This window comes from Kogia breviceps, chromosome 3 (genome assembly GCF_026419965.1).
Source record: "Kogia breviceps isolate mKogBre1 chromosome 3, mKogBre1 haplotype 1, whole genome shotgun sequence".
Classification (NCBI taxonomy): domain Eukaryota; kingdom Metazoa; phylum Chordata; class Mammalia; order Artiodactyla; family Physeteridae; genus Kogia; species Kogia breviceps.
In genome coordinates, this window is record NC_081312.1 from 76,563,955 (window position 1) to 76,578,166 (window position 14,212).

Sequence of the window (14,212 nt, forward strand, 5' to 3'; positions counted from 1 at the left end):
CTATCTGAAATGCTGTCTCCTGGGCTATAGTCCTCATTTTGCCCCAAAATAAAACTTAATTTACAATGCCACATTGTGCGGTTTTTTTTCAGTCAACACAAGTTAACTAAGAACAATAAGCTAAATGTTCTGAAGTATTAACATGTAGCATTAAAAAGAACTTACCCACTCTAACCTCTTGATTCCTATAGCAAACACATTAGTTAGCTATGGTGTATTTTAAACTCTTGGGATAGAAATCTGGTGGCTGGATGGGTGGCAGTATTGTCTTTGGTGTAACTGCAAGCGTCCAAATATGAAAATGATAACGTATGGGGAACTATATCACTTGGAAAGATAAATGTCTGGTTTGCATTTGGGTTGTTAAACTTTGCTTCTAATAAAGGAGGCCTTTCCATAATCTGAATATTCTGGAAGGAGACTTAAGGGACGCTTAAGACCGCTGTTGTAAATGCCCCACTCACTGCTCTCCTCCCTTTCAGGTTCACCTTCTCTTCCCACCACCCCACCACTTTGATTCATGCTGCCACACTTAGTCTCATTTCTTGTGACACTTTGTTTTACTTTATATTACTGGCTCAAGTGTTAGCAAGATAAACTATATCACTGTAGGTTAGCTATAGCATAAGATTGGCTATGTTATTTTTTGACATAGGGAGGTAGCAGAACATAGGGATAAAGTGCTTGGCATCTGGAGTCTAGTAGTCTGAATTTGAATTCTAGGGCAGCAAGACAATAATAGTTGCTACCTCACAGGGTTATTGGAGTGAGGATTTAATAAGATAATGTCTGGCCCAAAGTAAATGCTCAATGTGTTTATGCTATTATTATTATCATATGTATTTTGGGAACTTAAATGGACATGATCACATTTTAATTTTTATTATGAATTCATGTCTTATTTCCAAGACAAACTTGAAAATGGGGATATTTGGGACCAAGTAAGACAAAGCACTGGAGACTGAGAAGTAATGAGCAGGAGAGCTTGGTGGTGCCTTTGAATGTCCCTCCTGCTTTTCCTTTAGAACTACCAACATAGATGTGGCTTCATTTATTTTGACACTGGCCTAATTAGGATTGTTCCCTTCCTTTGATAATACAACATCTCAAAAGCTGACATAGGTCTGAATTTATGTGTCTTTGTTCTTAAGCCAAAGTGTTGTTCATAAAAACAAAATAAAACAAAAACCTCCACATCAGCCTCCTCAGGGATCAAGGATGTCCTTAACACATCTAAAACAGTGCACATAATTTTTTGTACATTGATAATGCTTAATCAATATTTGTTGATGATGTTAATAAAGTGACATTTGTTTCCATGCTTGGAAAATCTCAGCAGGATAGACTAGGTTGAGGAGCTGAGTCTAGTCATTTAACCAGATCACAATCCCATAAAGCATAGATGAACCCATTTCATACCTATTTTACCAACTTAACACTGATCATACTTTGACCTGAGTAATATTTCCAATTAGTGGCTCTACATTTAAAAAAAAGATAAAAGTGTGGAGAAACTAGACAATATTAAAGAGAAATACCACCCCCCTCCAATTAAGTAAAGGAAAATAAGAAAGATTCTTTGAGGAAGGTTTGGATAAGTTGGTTAGAGATGGATAATGACCAATGGAAAGAGCTAATAATTAGATCTAGAGAAAGTCTCAGTAATGAAGATGTGAAGCAACTGGAATAATATCTTGGGAAGTTAAAGAAATTCTACCATCAAAGATCCCAAGTACTACCCTTTTTATCGCTTTCTTCATTTCTTTTTGTTGTTTTCCTTTTAAAAATCTTCACTTAAGGCATTATTTGTCATGTTTATTTGCATTTGTGTGTCTTCTAGATTAGTCTTTATCTTTTAAACAATTTTCACTTTTATTTGTAACTTTCCTGAATATGTCACCCTTTTTTCTGAATTTTTTCTAATTTTGATACATGTTCTTTCATGTCTTGTATTCTTAGCTTGTTTTAAAATCATGGATTACAGTTTTAATCTGTTTTGTGGACGGGGCTATGTTGGTTTACGTTCTTAAAGAAGCAGATATTAAGATGGAATTAGATTTATGTGATATTTATTAGGAGAATGCCTGTGAGAGGGAAAGAGAGGAAGCCAGAAGAGGCAGGAAGAGCTGTCAGACTGTGATGCATGTCTGACCTCTGTGAAAGAGGGAGGGAAGGAAAACAGGTTGGGTAGGCACAGGTCTAAAAGTTTCAGCTGGGTTAATGGAGGTTAAGGTGGCCATCAGAGGAGTCTTGCATCTTGAGAAATGGATCTATCTGACTTAGTATCCCTGCTACATTCAGTCATTGTCTGAGACAGCTCATGGGAAGAGTAGCAGATTCAGAGGGTGGCACGTGGGGCCATCAGTTAATTATGATGCCCACAGGAGGAGATCTGAGTAGTTCATTTCCACAGCTGCCCTAGAGCCAAACAGATCTACTTCTCCAGATAGGTTCAAGAGACAATTCCTTCAAGCTTTGTATGGGACTCTGTTTTTGAAGAGAAACTTAGAAGATGGAGGTTAGTGGGGAAAATTATAGTCACTGTTACTGCAGTTGATCTCGGGGCTGCAACTGGCACCCATCCTCTCCCTCCTTTACTATCCATTCTCATTTCCCCTCGCTCTCAGCTATTATGTCTTAGTGGCTTGTCTGGTGTTATGACCCAAACCCTTGTTTCTGAGTGGTCCAAACTCTTGATAGTCATATCTTTCTCTGGCTGACATTGCTGCACATATATACACTCACAGCTACAATGGAGCATGGGAATGCTGGGAGGCACCCAAGTAGAACACTGGGTTCCACATGAATTCTTCTCTACTCCCATTGTGTAAAAACAGCCCTACCTCTTCCTGATAATTAGGGTTACTTTGCCCTGATAGTATGGTAGCTCCTCTTCTCATCTGCTGCTCCCTAGACCCAAGAAATCCAAAGTGTCGTGGCAGCAGCTGTAGCTTATAGTTCAGTGAGACCCTTGATATAACCCCTGGCAAGAGTGCATCCTCTTTGGGGACCTGGACCTTTGACCCTGCAGAGCCCAGAGTTACAGAGATGAAAGCATGAAATTTCTGTGGGTCAGTGGGAGTGATGGTAAGTGAAGCCATTCCTGCTTCTACTTCTTGATTACCAGACCTGTGTATTCTTCCTTTTGGAGACACAGTATCATTTAGAGGTTTCTGGTTCAATAAATACACTGCATCCTGAAGGACCGTACCCCATCCTTTCAGAATGTTGCCTCCAAACTGTTGCTTCAGCTGTGCCTTTAGAAAGCCAGGCTGTTACCCTCCCCTCTCCTCCCCTTCCTTTCCCTTCCTTCCCCTTTTCTTCCTCTCCCTTCCTCCCTTCCTCCCTCCTTTCCTCCTTTTCTCTTATCTATCTATCTATCTTTTTTGGACCTGAAGTGACCTTCACTTTCTCTTTTGAAGTAAATACCAATTAACTCTTCCCATTAGTCCCTTACTTTCCTCTAGAGGTAAGTGATATTGTTGAAGTAACTTCAGCAGAAGTTAGGGGAGCTCTTATGAACTGTGATTAAATAGAATGTGGTAGTTTAGCTAATTCTCCTTGGTTATAGCCCTCTGTATCTTTGATTTTACTTATCAAGCCAGCAGAGCCACCTGGTGATGACTGCACTACCTTTTCATCTTATGATATTTGACTTCTATCTTTCCCAGATTGGATAAATAATTTATCCTCACCTGATTCACTGATGCAGGCCACATAGGAGGTCCCAAGCAATAGTCTTGATGCCAAAGGCAGGGTCATTCTTCCCCTTGCAGTGTCCATGGTTATGATGGTAATGAAAGTGGGCTCTCACTGCAGGTATTTAATTGCTGCAACAGAAGGATTTTCTCTTCTTAGGTCAAATATACCCCACTGAACTAGTTTGAGAAATATCCAAGGTATGTGGGTGAAACCAAGCGATGCCCTGTGGGGTTCCCGGGCATGGAGGCCTTTTTTGTCCCCTGTTTCTTGTAGGCAAGACTCCAGCCTCCATGACCTTCCCTCAGTTCCAAAGGGCAGGTTTGAACAGTTGCTAATCAAGGGAGGAGCAGCCAAGAAACCACCTGAGGCCAGATTAAAGGGACAAGAGAAGCTCATCCAGATTAGGGGACTGACCACCTGAGATGAGATGAAGGGAGCGCAGGCCCTGCTCACCCCTGACCTTGTCAGAGACCCCGCCCTTGAACCGTTGCTATAAAACTTCTCCTCAAATCCTCCCGGGTTGGGACACATAGTTTTCAAGGACAGGAGCCCACTGTGTCCCCCTTTGCCTGGCAAAGTGATAAAGCTATCCTTTTCTACTTCACCCAAAACTCTGTCTCCAAGATTTGATTCGGCACTGGCGTACAGAGACGTTGAGCTTTTGGCATCTTGGGGACAAAATTTCTAAAATGCAGGCACCTGTCTGTTTTGCTCACTAGACACACAGCACTTAGAATAGTGCTTGTTACATCAGACACTCAGAAAGAAATGTCAGGGTCTTCCCTGGTGGCGCAGTGGTTGGGAGTCCGCCTGCCGATGCAAGGGACACGGGTTCGTGCCCCGGTCCCGGAAGATCCCACATGCCGCGGAGCGGCTGGGCCCGTGAGCCATGGCCGCTGAGCCTGCGGCGTCTGGAGCCTGTGCTCCGCAACGGGAGAGGCCACAACAGTGAGAGGCCCGCGTACCGCCAAAAAAAAAAAAAAAAAAATTATGACAGTAAAGATCGTACTATGTGAAAGGGGACAGATGTGAGTGGCTTAGAGCAGAGCCTCACCAATAGGAGAAAAATAGTGCAAGGAGTGTTTCCTTCCTATGTGGGGGGATGGGGGAGAGCTGCAACATCCCTACACTGGGGGACACCACTCACTGAGTCAAGCTGTGCTGTCATCTCTGAAATCTGGCAGAAAGTGGAAAAAAATGACCATTTTTATAAAATAGGTAAAGAAAAATTCTGGAACAGTACCTCCATTTTGTTTTTTGCTCACCTCGAGAAAAGTTTTCGTAGAATGAAATTGTAAGTAGGTGAAGTCAAGCAAGCACATGGTAAGTCTGGGGTTGCTTTGGTCCATCCATCCTGAATTTTCAGTGTTTCATCTGTGAAATACCAACAGCAATCGCGAGGCTAGCACCGAGGTATGTTGTTAACACTCTAAACTGAAACAAAAATCAAGGACTTTAAGCAGAACAAGTCCCCACCCTGGTGATCACGTGCCTTTGAAAGAGTTCATCTGGAAAGGCCACCACCACTGAGGGCAACATTTCAGTTATCAGCTCTCAGGCTGCTGTCCTGAGTAGGGAAAGTAAAACTGAAATACTCAGCAGTAGGAGAAAGGTTAAACAAGTGATGGCACCAACGTAGGATGGCGAACGAAGCTGCCATAAATTCCACCCTAGGAGAAAGTTTATGGGAGTGGAAAAACATTCCTTTTATATTGCTGAGCAAAAAAGCAGTACATGACACGTGCCGCAACTACTGAAGCCCGTGAGCCTAGAGCCCGTGCTCCGCAACAAGAGAAGCCCGCGCAGCGCACTGCAACGAAGAGTAGCCCCCGCTCACTGCAGCTAGAGAAAGTCCATGCGCAGCAACGAAGTCCCAAAGCAGCCAAAAAATTTTTAAAATAATAATAAAAAAGCAGAATATGAAATAATATGTATCATATCACACATTTTAGTTTTGAATATAATCAGAAAAAAGTACTGGTTGGAAATTTTCAAATATAAAGAGTGTTTGGTTGGTGAGATTACAGCTAACTAGGTGTTTTTTTTTTAAGATTTGTAACTTTTCCAAATTTCCTAACAATTTTTTATTGAATATGTTACTTGTCTAATTAGAAACATTTTTTAAAATGTTATTTAAAATATTTACCCCTTAAATCAGACATTCTGAGGTCTTTTCCAGCCTCACAGTATCCTCTTCTTGCTGCAGTGGGGACTGCACATTTGTCTAGAATTTTGTACTCTTCCTCCCAGTAAGTGATATTGATAGAGGGATGTTTAAAATCCCAGGGCTGTTCAGAGAATTCCTGACTACTTTTTAGAGGGTCAGTCCACTTCTTTTCCCCAGGCACCCCTCAGAATAAATGCTTTACTCTCTGCATAACTGAAATTTTCTCTTTGCTGTCTTTCAGAAAGCTGATTGGGAACACATACCATCCAAAGACCCTCTCCTCTTTTTTTTTTTTTTTTCTGTGATGAGGACTTTCAATATCTACTCTCTTAGAAACTTTCAATTATGCAATACAGCATTAACTATAGTCACCATGCTGTCATTACTTATTCATTTCATTGAATAAGTAATGAAGTTTGTACTTTTTGACCCCCTGCACCCATTTTGCTCACCCCTACCCCCTGAAACCTCTACTTTTGATCCAAGAATATTTTTTCCAAGATGAATCATCATTCACTTCTCCCTTGGTCTCCTGCCATTCTTTCTTTCTTTCTTTCTTTTTTTTCCCTATATGCTTCTGTTGCCTAGTCCTTCCTGTATTTGGAAGCAGTGACTGTCTCCTATCCTGGAAGAGGCACAATCTATAAGGAGTCTTGTCACTTGACATAGTCACCTTTAAGGATTTGGGCAAGAGATGTGGAAAAGTGTTTCCCCTGGATTAGAGCCATGTCAGTCCTGAAAGCAGAAGTTTAGGATGATAGGTTACACTGGATCCCAAGTAACAGAGGCACATCTGTTGTTTAGTAAATTTATTATTTATATGTCTACATTATTTACTTGTGGGGCTTCCTCAAATGTGGGGCCCAGGGAAAGGGCTCTCCTTTCTTGGGCCTAAGGGTGGTTCTGGCTATATCTTCAGCACTTAGGCAAAGTCAGGCATATAGTCATAGCAGATTCCTAATAAGCAACTGATCAAAAAAATTTTTGAGTGAATTGGATGAGTCCCTGAAAGAGATGTGTTGCTGGCTCTCTGGATGCTCTATATTTGGTGAACTCTTAAAAAAGAAGAGAATGTTTTCAGGGCAGGAAAAGGTTAGAATTGTCGGCCAGGAAGAGACTAGTTTAGAAATGTTCTCTAAACAGAACACAGATGAGCTCTCAAGTTGACTTTGTATGGACCTAAGGAGGGTAGTTTCTACTTGAGCCATGAAGGTTGGACCCAGAGTTCAGATTGAAAGAACCCTGCTTCTTCAGAGATCAAGGGATAAAGAGCTCTGGCCTAAAATGGGGACTAGCCGTACACGTGAACTTTGAAATGAACTGCAGCAGCCTTCACAGCCTGAATGATGGCTGAGAGTGTGGCAAGCACATTGTGTGGCTTGAGACAGTACCCAGAAATTTGCCCTAATGCTCTCTAGTTAGCCTGTACTGTGAAAAGTCATTGTCACCATGGTGACAACGTGCTTTACATAACTATCTATCAGAGGAAATGGGAGAGGCCTTCCTCATGCCAGAGAGGTTTAGGGATAGAATAGGATCTCAGGCCACATTTTTTGGAGAAAAAGACTTTGTCTTTCAAATTTATATCGCAACAACTTAACCAGCTGACTGCAAAGCTGGATAAGAAGTTTTCAGTGTGGGCATGTCCTTGACCTGTGCTCTGGCAAAACCACCTGCTGCCTACTACTGCTTTCCCTCTCCATCTAGAGGTTTAAGGGAAGAAGTTCTAGAGAACAGACTTGGCAAATTTCAAGGGATAGATGGGATGGATCTTTTTTTTTTTACAGACTTGCACATTTCCATAAATTTTAGGCATCTGCTGAAAACTGTCAGACTGTAATTCTTATCTGTAGCTCCTACCAAGAAAATAAATTCTGTAATGTGGAGAATCTTGTCTGTCTTGGGCCTTGTAGCAAACTTAGGTTGTAAGCTGCCCTTCTGGGGCATGATGATATGGATCTACAGAGCTTAGGAAACAAGTCCTTCATTCAACTGCAAGGTTGGGCCTGTGCCTCCTTGCTTAAGGGGAGAAAGAAATTTGGCTGTAGCCTTGGCAAGCTGTCAGAAAATGATTACTAAGATATAAAGAGACAGTTCACAATAGAGGATTATGATTAGTGAAATAAACATTGGGGAAACTATTTAATCTCAGTAGCAAAGAAATACATGTTAAAACATTAGGATAGGGACTTCTCTGATGGGCCAGTGGTTAAGACTCTGCACTTCCACTGCAGGGGGCATGGGTCTGATCCCTGGTCAGGGATCAGGTTAAGATCCCCACACACCACGTGGCACAGCCAAAAATATGCACCCCCCCCCCAACAAAAAAGCATTAGGACACAGTTTCTTCTATTAAAATAGCAAGGTTGCAGTGAAACTTATATTCCACAGCAGATGGCATTATAAACAGGTGTTAACGTTTTGGAGGGCAGTTTGCAATATATCAAGAGCCCACAGGATTGTTTGTGTTCTTTGACCCATTGATCCCAATTTTGTTATTCTGTCAATATTTATAGCGTCCCTTCCAAATGACAGATAACATTCTAGGCAGAGACATCAGAGATTGGTGTTGCATACTGTGTCCTTCAGGAACTGACAGTCAGCTGGGGGAAAACATACCAATAATCAGATAATAATAATACAAAGGTGAATGGGGAAGATAGGGGCCTAACTGCAGGTCTGGTGAGTGTGTGGTAGGGGACAGGGAAGGTTTCCTGCAGGAGATGACACCACACTGAATCTGGGAGGATAAATAATTACCCTAGAAAACCACGTGGGGAAGGATATTCCAGGCAGAGCCAGAATAAGACCTGGAGGTGCCTGTCCATGGTTCAGCTTGGCTAGAGGATAAGCCTGGAAGTGATTTCAGAAAGTTATTCAACCATTCTCAAGGCTGACATTAGAAAAACTTTTTACACCTTTAGTTTCTTTCCTGTGACTCTGGTTTTTATTTTCTGCCTAGAGGTGCATATTTATCCCTTCACTTCCCTGGGATAGACATAGGCAAATCATGCCACCTTGGCTACAGACTCCCCTGTAGTAGCAGCTGGCAAGCATGAGCTGCATTCCCTGGGTCTCTTTAGCACAATGCAGGACTTCAGTGATCCCTGAGCCCCTAATAAGAAGCAGAGATGACTTCTTGGGTAGGAGAGACTGGCAGCTAGAGCCACAGGACACAAGACAGGCAAGACCTACATGATCCTTTCCTTTTCCCATGGCAGCTCCATCTGGCATGGGGCCCCTGGTGCCTTGGCAGAGCAGAGAGTCAGGCCACAGTATAGGAGAAAGTGATGGGAACACACACTAACTGTCTCCAGAGAAGAATGGACTTAATCCTGGTCACCAACATTGCCAAGAATGAGATGGGAAGACTGAAAGCCTGAGAATTATAACCTAAAGGAAAAGGTAAAGGAGAGGGCCTGGGGAAGAAAAAGTTTTGCAACACTAAGAAGAGTCAACATGTAGTTTGTTTTTATATTCCATCTCCTTCAAAACAAGAACAAGCTGAATGGGGTCACAATTGCAGTACATTTGTCCCAAAGTCATATAGACATATGAGAAAGCACTCTCTAGCAGTGATCATGTAGATGCCAGCATAGGGATCTGGGAGTCCCTGGAGAGCTCTATGAATAGGAGAAGCCCTGTTATCACCCCACCATGCTGTGAATGGCTAGATGGCTGAGATGCCGGGTTTAGGGACTCAGGCACTCTCCTTTCTCCTAGGGGGTGGCTCCATTTCATTCGGTAAAGATCTGCTTAGCAAGTGCTATGGACCATGCATCATAAATGAGTGTGTATCTATCTTTTACTTCAATTTTCCAGATGAGGGATAATGATTCTTATCTAAGGGCCTGTGGCAGATCAGAATAGGGTCTGAATCACAGGGGGAGCCCTGAATCCAGGAGGAAGAAGGCCAGTCAGGGCTGAGTGGTCAGGCTGAAAGAACCAACTAATAGAAAAGCAAAGACTTGGCTGAGCAAGAGGGTGACCCAGCCTGCAGTGCATGAGGTTGATGAGGCATTTAGAGAGCTGTCCCCAAGTGTGGACTGTGACCAAAAACATCTTGAGACCAACGTTCTGGCTCTCATGATGGAAGGAGAAGAGGACTAGGGGGTTAGGATTTTTCTTCATGGAAACTGGGAGGGCATTAGAGGGAGCAGCATTACTTACACAGTCAGCACCAATTCTTTCCCTCAGATCTCAGCTCCTGCTCTTCCTACCTTCCATCCTCAGGCCCTCTTCCCTTCCTTCCAGCTGACTCTGGGGGACTCTTCTTCACTGGGAATCTATGAATATTCTTTTTCCCAGGCCCTTTGATTTCCTGGCTTCAAATGAGAGAGCCCCAGGGCTACTTAGGGGAGAGGACAGTCAGGGTGGAGGCTGGCTGGTTGCTCAGACTGGGTTGCATTTGGTGAAAGGATTTATGCTTTCTAGTTAGACTCTCTTCTTCCTTACCACTGCTCTTCCAGATGAAATGGAACAATTGGATTCCTTCCCCTTACAACCTGTGGCAAAAAAGAGGCTCAAGGAGAGGAGACAATTATCTGGGGAGTCCGGGAGTTGGGGCTGCCTTCTATTTGCTTCTTTTCACCCTCCAGGCCATGCCTGGGTCTGATTTCCCCAAGGACCACTGGGCTCCTGATATGCAGTCTCATCACATATTGCTTGAGGTCCTATTTGAGTGTCAAGACTGAAAGTCTCGACTTTCATCCTTGGAAGATAATGGGACAGTACTCCTTACTCAGCCCCACCACATCCAGTCCCTCCCTCCCTGGGCAATATAACAATACGCCTTGGGAGGAAAGACCCTCAACACTTCTCCAGCCACAGAATCCTCAACTCTAACTCTGCGAGATCCTCAGCCCCAGGGCCTAGTAAAGGGGGCTGCACACATGAGATCAAGATGGTGGAAGTGAGGATTCTCACTGGAGGGGTAGCAATAGCCATGGTGACCCTTCTGTGGTCCCGGGGAGAACAGTGGGTGAGGGGCTGAGTGAGGTAGTTATAAATAAAGCAAAGTGAGCATAAGAGGAAGAGGAGGCTGGGGAGGCTTTCTTAGTTTGCAGCATGAGGCAGGTTTCTAATGGTGGAGAACTTTATTTTTATTGAATTTGAAGGGCTAACCATTATTCTAGCCTGCCTCTCACTTTTTAGCTGTCTGACTTCGGGCAGGTCGCTGAAACTTTCTGAGAGTCAGTTATCTCTTTATAAAATGGGATTGTAAAAATGCTTGCCTTAACTCATAAGGTTGTGGTGAGGATCAGATAGGGGGAAAAAAAAGGGAAAAAAAAGCTCTGTAATCCCTAAACCACTTCACAAATGTAAGTTATGGCAATTACTGAGGAGCGATTAGGTGAGGATCATAGATGCTTTGGGATAAGATGGGATCTCTGCACCACATTTAGGAGGTGGGATGTGGCCCTCTTCTTGTGTGACAGCTCCCTCTACCTCAGTTCCTCGAAGAAATCTAGACCCCAGCACTGTGATTAGGAATGTGCTGGGCCAGTGCAGAGGGATGGGAATAAAGGAAGGGGAAGCCCTAGAGAAGAAAAAGAAGGAGATGGGTCGAGTAGAAGAGGGGGTGGCCAAGTGAGTGTCTGAACTGGTGCAGAAGAGGGAGTGTCAGAAAAATTCCAACAGAGAGTGGCGAGAACTTGCAGTACTACATTTCCTGACTAGGAGGAGGGAAGATACTGTGTCTCAGGGAAGAGACATTCTCACTGTGTGCCTTTCACAGAAAACACAGTTGTGACGTGGACCCTCCTCCAGTTTCTGCTGCTAGATCAGACTGTTTTTCTCCCGGGCCCAGGACTCCCACAGCGTCATCATGACTACCCCAGGTCCAGGATCCCGCGTGGGTCCAGTCAGTACCACCACGTGATGATGCAGCACAGGGGAATGGTCTCTAGGGTCTACAAGTCCCTCAATACCTTCCTTCGCCAGAGCTTGCAAAGGATAAATGACGTGCAGCGCCATACCTACCAGGTGCCAGAATGAATGAGTTTTCCGCATCTGAAAACTCACCACCAAGTGGTATCTCTGGGGTCCTAGCGCTCTGACTGTCCTTACAGGTCTTAGGATCTGGTCCTGGCACATCCACGTGGCCTGTGTGCGGAACCAGCAGGTTCATCTGGAGGGCTGGCCTCCCGGGTCACCGGGTCCTCCGTGGGCCGTCTGAGGATTTCAGCGTCCCAGAACCTTAATTGGACCGTCTTCTGTGGTGCTCCCCCTCGTTAGACTTCTTTCCCGAATCTGCACTGACCCCAGCCCACCATCTCTCTCAGGGCGCCTCAAGTGACAGGGAGTGGGGTGAGGAGACATGGGTGTACGACGGGAGAATGGCTATGCTGTCTCCTCCGCGCGATTGCCCTTCCTGCCAGATGAGTGCAGGGTCCCCGTGACATCCTAGGCTGAGACTTGCCACTTGCCCGGCTTTTTCCTGGTCCCCCTTTCGCCTCGGGAATCTTCGCAGGGTTCGCAGTGCGTGGGGTGGGAGCGGGGCAGCATCTACTTCGGGAAGCCTTGCTCCCGCCCTAGGGTATGCTCTCTGAGTCATGGAGGCAATTTGTTCACGAGCTGTTCTCATAAAACTGACCCTGGCTGGCAGCGTTTCCTCTGGCGGCTCTACCCTCTTCTCTGGCGGAGGCGCCGCGCACCGCACCGGCCGGCAGGGGGCGCTATGCTGCTAGCTCCCCACGAGCCCAGAGCAGCAGGTCGAAATTTCCCTCTTGGCTCTGCTCAGCAAGGCTGAGACCGGCTTTATCTTTTAAAAGCGTTTTTGAGACCTGAGAGGAACAACAGAGAAATAGACACATAGGATTTAAATATCTTAAAACAGATCAGCTGCCAAAGTACAAGAGTTTTACCCTTCCGCGGCGAACTGGCCCCCTGCCTTATTCTACCTGCTGCCTTGGGAGAGTCACACTTTTTCAAAGAGAGAACAGCAGCAGCAGACACGTCTACTGAGCGTCCATTGTGTACCGTGAGCCGCCAACAGTAGAGTGAAGATGGAGGAGGACCGGGGGAGGAGGAAGAGAGTATCAGCAGAGCGCTTCTCTTTTCTGCTCCAAGAGCAAGCGTTCTCTGGGAGCGTGTCTCTCTCTCTCTCCCTCTCCCTCTCTCTGTCTCTCTCTCTCTCACTATGATCATTTGTATCTCTATCTCTGATAGTATGGGCATATGGTAAAAATATAACCTCAAACATTAGCGATGTGTATCCAGTGAAAAGAATATCTTCCTTTAATATTTGTCTTTTAGGCCCCAGTTTCTTTTCCAAAAGCAACAAATATTTAGTTTCTTTGCATCTTTTCACAGTCTATACATAATATATATGCCTATACACCTATATACATTTATTGGTATGTAGAGAGGTTTGTGTGTGTTTGTATCTCTTCCATTTACCCCACACATAGTAGTATCATATACAGTGTTCCGCACCTTATTTTTTCTTTTTTTTTTTTTTTTTCTGGTACGCGGGCCTCTCACTGTTGTGGCCTCTCCCGTTGCGGAGCACAGGCTCCGGACGCGCGGGCTCAGCGGCCATGGCTCACGGGCCCAGCAGCTCCGCGGCATGTGGGATCTTCCCGGACCGGGGCACGAACCTGCGTCCCCTGCATCGGCAGGCGGACTCTCAACCACTGCGCCACCAGGGAAGCCCACACACCTTATTTTTTAACTACTATGTTTTGGCCAAGGATGTACCTCACTCTAGTTAATGGCTGCATGGTATTCTCGTCTATGGCTATTTAATCATAGATACAATCATACAGTTTGTTGCAGTCTTTTACTGCTAGAAACAAGATAGAATGTATATCCTGGAACAAAATAGCAACATCAAACCCTTTGTATTCAACTGTTGTCAAGCTCACTCCCATCCATGATTAATGTTCCCAAGACCCCAGCACTGAAGCTCCTGCAAGCTGTGGGGTGGGGGGGGAGTTGTGAGTTGGCAGCACCAAGTTTTCCAGATGCACCCAGTATCTTTGACCCCAAGGAAGCCTGGGAGACTATTATTTTTCAGAACATAACAACACGACCAGGGGACGTTTCCTTGTTATGAGAGCCCAGTGACATATCTGCACATGGAGTCAGCATTATAGTTTCAAAGTTCTGGTCTTTTAATACTAGAGAAAGCAAATACCTATTTATATGTGTCAGATAAATTAGATACAAGTAAGAACAGCTAATTTAGTTTAATATAGAGAGAATTTTAGAGCAAATTGCAAGCTCTCATTTTCAAGCAACTTCTATGGGGTAAGCACTTTACATAAATTGATTCATTTAACCCTCATGACGACCCATGAGGTAGCTACCATTAGTCTCATTTTTAAAAAAAATTATTTA